We start from the raw sequence: 7,896 nt of genomic DNA on the forward strand, positions 1-7,896 counted from the left end.
TCTGTTCCTCGTCGAGTTACTGTTCGTTTTAGTTTTGACAAGAGTACGTCCTGTTCAACCTGGCTCCTTAGAAATTCACGATTGGTTGGCTGATGTTATCCGTGTTACACCTGATCAGGTAGATGCTGCTTACTTTGATTCTGATTTGTATGCATTCTTTGTGAGGTTCTATGATCCCGTTCAAGTAGAAAGACTTCTCTCCCGGGTTGGTTCTAAAGTGTTGTTTACACTTTGCGATGGTTCTGTTAGTCAAGTCCTCCTTGAAAATGCGGCACTCGAGTATACTGCGGATAGAATTTATAGCCTTCCTCCTGAAGTGGACAAATCATTTCTTAACACAGCGTTGCTTCCGTTTGGAGTAATACGGCATATCCGATGGGAACGCTGGTCAGCACAACATCGCTTCCAGTGTTATTATGGTTTCCGGACTGTGGACATGTGCGTTAAAAAGAATATTCCTTCCAACCTATTTGTGGTTACCGCATCCATGTTACGTATACAGGGCAAGAAGGAACTTGTTTTCTCTGTAACGAAAGCGGTCATCTTAGATCTGACTGCCCGCGCCGTACTACTGTTCTGACGTCGTCTTATCAAAACCGTCTTCCTTTAACGTTAGCAGACATAGTAACTTCGCAGTCAGCTGTCAGTCAGTCTCTAGCTTTAAGCGATGTAGGGGCAACATTACCCCTTACTCCTCACGAATTTCCATCGTTACCGATGCGTACCAGTGCGGCCTCTGTCCACGAGGGGACGACCCCTCCTGCAGCGCACGTCAAACGCCGGCGGGCTGAAGACGGTACAGATTTCGAGGACGCCCCACTCCAGTCTCGTTCTTCTGACACGGCGTTTACAGAGGGCGCACCTTCTGGCGGTAATGCGTTGTCTACTGACGTTAACTGTGATTCCAGTATTACCAGAGAGGATGTAACTGTTTCTGTTGATGTTGAAATGTGCGTTCAATCTGCGTCCCCCCCCCCCCCCCCCAGCCCTATCACCCGTCGACGTGACGGTTCCCGTGGGTTCTGTTGTTCCCGCAGAGACGTCACCTGCTGGCCAGCCTTTACAGTGTTCTAGTGCAGTACCACCCCTCCTCCACGCTGAGACGGTCGAGCAACAGGATTCTACGGGTTCTCTTCCTGATGTTCAGGAGATGCCACCCGACACCGGCAGTACATTACCTGTCACTTCTGTACCTGATGTTGCTGTTGGTCGTTCTGAGTTGTGTTCCCTGATTTCCGATAAGTGCGGTGACGATGGCTCCCCTGTCAAATCGGAGCTTGACGTACCCCCCACCCCTCCACATCAAGAGTGTATATTTTCACGGAGTGGTGTGAAACAGCGTTTTCAGACTGCCCGTGCCGCGGCGCGTCGTAAAAAGAGAAGCGAGGATTCCTCGGCGTCAGGTTGGGAGGACTAGCATTATACCTTCTTTTCCCCGCCTCCGGACGTTGGGGAGAGACGGACGTGATAGTGCTTTTTCCTGAATGTTGTTTTATTGACGTTACCTTTGTTAACGGATGCAGGCGTACACATTGCTAATCCTCAATGGCAATAGGATACGTTCCCAATTGCGGCTTGCTACCTTACGCCAGTTTATTTACGATTCCCAAGCTGATATCGTGTGTTTACTAGAGGTATTATTTGATGTTTTTTGTCTTCCTGGATATTCTATGTTTTTCAATGTCGCGCCTGAAAATTCTACCGGTATGGCTTTGCTTTATCGAGATCGAATCCCACTGACGGACTTCGAAACGCTAAATGATGGTTGCGGTGTAGGCTGTAGTTTTTATGATCTCGCCTTAATTTTTCTTTACGCTCCGTCTGGATCGGGTAGTTCATCTGATCGCGCGCGGTTCTATAAGGAAGAAGTTGTTTATTTACTCCGACGGAACCCGTGCAAGGTTTCGTTAGGGGGCGATTTTAATTGCGCTTTACGCCGTGTTGATCAGACCCCCAATTATAAATTTTGTCGTGAACTTAATGATATGGTGACGTCCTTGCATCTCCAGGATGCTTGGGTTTGCAGATATCCTACATTGGTGCGGTTTAAGTTTTTTACAGCTACTTCAAGTAGCCGACTGGACCGCTTTTATTTATCTGCCCCATATGTAGTCAGCTTCTATCGAGTGATGTAATTCCTGCAAGTTTACTAATCACTGTGCTCTTTCAATGATTTTTAACCACGTCCCGCAGCGGGTCCATCTGTCGCGTCCTTTACGGAAGCTAAACACTCTACATCTCTCGGACCCCTCTCTGGAAGGCATCATCGCAGACGTATGGCGGCGGACAACTCAGTCCCAGACGCGTTATTCCTCACTTCTCGAATGGTGTGTTACCTTTTCTAAACCCCGGATTCGAAATACCCTCAAGCATTTTAGCGCTGAAGAAGCGGCTGAAACAAGCCGCACCGGGGAATTTTATTACGCAGTCCTTCGCCATCTTTAGGGTAATGCTCGTGATGCACCCTTGAGGGTAGTCGACGTCCACCGTGTGAAGGCAAAACTTCTCCAACTCAAACGCAGGGAAATGGATGGGGTCCGACTGCGTTTCCAGCCTCGTTCAATCGTACAGGATGAGTTGACCTCTCTCTATCATCTTCTCCGGCTTCACAAGCGATCTCAAAGGACGTGTCTTTCTACCATTCGTTCTCTAGATGGGCGTGAGTAGTCCTCCCAATCTGATATCATGCGTGAACTTTGCCAGTACTACACTCCTGGATATGGAAAAAAGAACACATTGACACCGGTGTGTCAGACCCACCATACTTGCTCCGGACACTGCGAGAGGGCTGTACAAGCAATGATCACACGCACGGCACAGCGGACACACCAGGAACCGCGGTGTTGGCCGTCGAATGGCGCTAGCTGCGCAGCATTTGTGCACCGCCGCCGTCAGTGTCAGACAGTTTGCCGTGGCATACGGAGCTCCATCGCAGTCTTTAACACTGGTAGCATGCCGCGACAGCGTGGACGTGAACCGTATGTGCAGTTGACGGACTTTGAGCGAGGGCGTATAGTGGGCATGCGGGAGGCCGGGTGGACGTACCGCCGAATTGCTCAACATGTGGGGCGTGAGGTCTCCACAGTACATCGATGTTGTCGCCAGTGGTCGGCGGAAGGTGCACGTGCCCGTCGACCTGGGACCGGACCGCAGCGACGCACGGATGCACGCCAAGACCGTAGGATCCTACGCAGTGCCGTAGGGGACCGCACCGCCACCTCCCAGCAAATTAGGGACACTGTTGCTCCTGGGGTATCGGCGAGGACCATTCGCAACCGTCTCCATGAAGCTGGGCTACGGTCCCGCACACCGTTAGGCCGTCTTCCGCTCACGCCCCAACATCGTGCAGCCCGCCTCCAGTGGTGTCGCGACAGGCGTGAATGGAGGGACGAATGGAGACGTGTCGTCTTCAGCGATGAGAGTCGCTTCTGCCTTGGTGCCAATGATGGTCGTATGCGTGTTTGGCGCGGTGCAGGTGAGCGCCACAATCAGGACTGCATACGACCGAGGCACACAGGGCCAACACCCGGCATCATGGTGTGGGGAGCGATCTCCTACACTGGCCGTACACCACTAGTGATCGTCGAGGGGACACTGAATAGTGCACGGTACATCCAAACCGTCATCGAACCCATCGTTCTACCATTCCTAGACCGGCAAGGGAACTTGCTGTTCCAACAGGACAATGCACGTCCGCATGTATCCCGTGCCACCCAACGTGCTCTAGAAGGTGTAAGTCAACTACCCTGGCCAGCACGATCTCCGGATCTGTCCCCCATTGAGCATGTTTGGGACTGGATGAAGCGTCGTCTCACGCGGTCTGCACGTCCAGCACGAACGCTGGTCCAACTGAGGTGCCAGGTGGAAATGGCATGGCAAGCCGTTCCACAGGACTACATCCAGCATCTCTACGATCGTCTCCATGGGAGAATAGCAGCCTGCATTGCTGCGAAAGGTGGATATACACTGTACTAGTGCCGACATTGTGCATGCTCTGTTGCCTGTGTCTATGTGCCTGTGGTTCTGTCAGTATGATCATGTGATGTATCTGACCCCAGGAATGTGTCAATAAAGTTTCCCCTTCCTGGGACAATGAATTCACGGTGTTCTTATTTCAATTTCCAGGAGTGTATTCCGAGCTTTATGCTGAAGTGGATTCAGACGGTCCACCGTCTGTCGATTTCACATCCCTCCTTGATCGTGTTGTTACACCAGCTCTCCTGGAAGGGTTTTTCTCTGTATTCCATCACGATGATATACTTGACATTGTGGCTCGTTCTAGCTCCCACAAATCACCTGGCCCCGATGGCCTTCCCAAAGAATTTTGTATTCAGTTTTGCCGCTTAGTAGGAAAAACGATAACTTCCATGATGAAAAGTGTTCCAGGGAGGCCTTCTCCCGCCTAGCTTTAAGGTTGCTAAAATAGTCCTGATTCCCAAAAAGCTGGGACGTTTGCGTGTGGATCAGGTCCGCCCGATAACCCCCTTCAACTGTGATTATAAAATAGTGGCGCGAGCGGTCAATAGGCGACTATCTGTATTGTTGACTACCATCATGGCGAGCTATCAAAGTTGTCTTCCGGGTCGTACTCTCCTGACTCCCGTTGCTGAAAGTCGAGATTTAATTTCGATTGCTTCCACCATTCCCGTGCCAAGTGCTTTGCTTTTCATTGATTTTCACCAAGCGTTCGACCGCGTCAATCATGGATTCCTTATGCGAGTATTGACGACTGTTGGTTTTAACGATGCTGCACGACGGCTGTTTAGCTCTCTAATCAGTGGTATACGGGCGTCCATTGACGTACACTCCTGGAAATTGAAATAAGAACACCGTGAATTCATTGTCCCAGGAAGGGGAAACTTTATTGACACATTCCTGGGGTCAGATACATCACATGATCACACTGACAGAACCACAGGCACATAGACACAGGCAACAGAGCATGCACAATGTCGGCACTAGTACAGTGTATATCCACCTTTCGCAGCAATGCAGGCTGCTATTCTCCCATGGAGACGATCGTAGAGATGCTGGATGTAGTCCTGTGGAACGGCTTGCCATGCCATTTCCACCTGGCGCCTCAGTTGTACCAGCGGTCGTGCTGGACGTGCAGACCGCGTGAGACGACGCTTCATCCAGTCCCAAACATGCTCAATGGGGGACAGATCCGGAGATCTTGCTGGCCAGGGTAGTTGACTTACACCTTCTAGAGCACGTTGGGTGGCACGGGATACATGCGGACGTGCATTGTCCTGTTGGAACAGCAAGTTCCCTTGCCGGTCTAGGAATGGTAGAACGATGGGTTCGATGACGGTTTGGATGTACCGTGCACTATTCAGTGTCCCCTCGACGATCACCAGTGGTGTACGGCCAGTGTAGGAGATCGCTCCCCACACCATGATGCCGGGTGTTGGCCCTGTGTGCCTCGGTTGTATGCAGTCCTGATTGTGGCGCTCACCTGCACGGCGCCAAACACGCATACGACCATCATTGGCACCAAGGCAGAAGCGACTCTCATCGCTGAAGACGACACGTCTCCATTCGTCCCTCCATTCACGCCTGTCGCGACACCACTGGAGGCGGGCTGCACGATGTTGGGGCGTGAGCGGAAGACGGCCTAACGGTGTGCGGGACCGTAGCCCAGCTTCATGGAGACGGTTGCGAATGGTCCTCGCCGATACCCCAGGAGCAACAGTGTCCCTAATTTGCTGGGAAGTGGCGGTGCGGTCCCCTACGGCACTGCGTAGGATCCTACGGTCTTGGCGTGCATCCGTGCGTCGCTGCGGTCCGGTCCCAGGTCGACGGGCACGTGCACCTTCCGCCGACCACTGGCGACAACATCGATGTACTGTGGAGACCTCACGCCCCACATGTTGAGCAATTCGGCGGTACGTCCACCCGGCCTCCCGCATGCCCACTATACGCCCTCGCTCAAAGTCCGTCAACTGCACATACGGTTCACGTCCACGCTGTCGCGGCATGCTACCAGTGTTAAAGACTGCGATGGAGCTCCGTATGCCACGGCAAACTGTCTGACACTGACGGCGGCGGTGCACAAATGCTGCGCAGCTAGCGCCATTCGACGGCCAACACCGCGGTTCCTGGTGTGTCCGCTGTGCCGTGCGTGTGATCATTGCTTGTACAGCCCTCTCGCAGTGTCCGGAGCAAGTATGGTGGGTCTGACACACCGGTGTCAATGTGTTCTTTTTTCCATTTCCAGGAGTGTAAATGGCCGTCTTACTTTCCCCATCGAGGTGTGTCAGGGCGTCCTTCAAGGGAGTCCATTATCAATGTCGCTCTACGTGCTGTTTCAGGATCTATTATTGCGAACTATAGCTGCTCGTTTGAGTGGCTGGTCGCTGCTCGGAGAAAGGTTTACCGTTCGTCCATATAATGATGACGTTATGGTTCTTCTCCGTACCCATGATGATGTGCCACTGCTGATGGAAGTTTTGGATGCCTTTTGTCGTCTTACGGGAGCGCGGGTTAATGACCAGATATGTCGTTTACTCAGTTTGCGAGGATTTGACGCTGTTGAAATTCCATGGGCTTCGAAGGTCACCCGACACCAATCGTTGGGTGTTATAATTGACAGCTGTCCGCTAAAGATGGCTACGATAAGCTGGAATCTGTCACGGATAAGATTCAGGGTGCAATCATTGAACACGAGCGTCGCTCCCTCTCACTTCTTCATAAGGTTCGCGCCATGGAAACGTATGTGTGAAGTATGGCTTATTTGATTGGACAAATCTTTCCACTTCCTGCGATGGTGTCCCACAAGTTGCAAAGTTTAACTGGCAGGTTTATCTGGCGCCACTCTGTATTTCGCGTGCGTTACGGGGTCACGGCGCGGCCTCGTTTGTAGGGAGGTTTGGGCCTACCTGACATTCGGGTTAAGGCGTCTGCCTTATTCATCCGTCGCACCGTGTTAACGTGTCAACGCGCCCCCCCAGTCTTTTACAGCTCGCCTTTATGACTGTATCCGACCGGCGAGTTTAACACCTCCAGTAGAGACTGGTAGGATTAGTTATAAATTACGGCACGTCAGAGAATTTTTTTCTTGAGGTCAGTTATTTAGGAGTAAATATCCTTTCCCAAGCGAATCTCTCCCTAAAAATGCTGTTAAGCCGCTGGCCCGTTCCTTATAGTCCTCCCTCTGTGGAAGCCCTGTCGCCAGAAACGAACTGGAAGATTGTTTGATCTAACATCAGCCTCCCGATTTTCCCGATGGATTCGAACCTGCGACCGTAGCAGTCGCGCGGTTCCGGACTGAAGCGCCTAGAACAGCTGGGCCACCGCGGCCGGCCGCGAATTTTTCGTATTCGTCTCAGTGTAACCGATCGCTGCAATCGTTTCCATGAAACTGATACATTATCTCATCCGTTTATTTTCTGCCGTCATGACCATCGGAGATGGCTTCGCCGACAACTGGCTTTTCTCCTCAGGACGTCGGAGGCGGCTATCTCGGGGGAGACACTCGTGCGTCCCGATTCAGCTTTCTTTCCTCGATCGAAGAACAATACCGTCATGTGGCTTGTTGGCCATTATGTCCACTACGTGATGGTGATCCGTGTGCCTTTTCCCACTATATGGCCATCGCACATTGGACGTGGCTCCAGATGCCCCGTTATCGTCAACTTTTTTCTAATATGTTGTGTCTTGTTTTTCATCGCCAAGGCGTTGGATGAGTTGCGATGCCCTCCTTTTTTATTTTTGTGGACTCTTCTATGGATTTAGATGTTCCACAATGTAGAAGTGGCGGAAGAAAGAATATGTGGGAACGTTAAAATTGACGCCCCATTCCTTCCTATACGTTTTTATGATTTCACCCTTTTGTCTCTGTCGAAATGACTTTTTTTGTTTTATTTTAATTGATTGCCTTCAATAAGTGTTTTG

This window comes from Schistocerca nitens, chromosome 1 (assembly GCF_023898315.1).
Source record: "Schistocerca nitens isolate TAMUIC-IGC-003100 chromosome 1, iqSchNite1.1, whole genome shotgun sequence".
NCBI lineage: Eukaryota > Metazoa > Arthropoda > Insecta > Orthoptera > Acrididae > Schistocerca > Schistocerca nitens.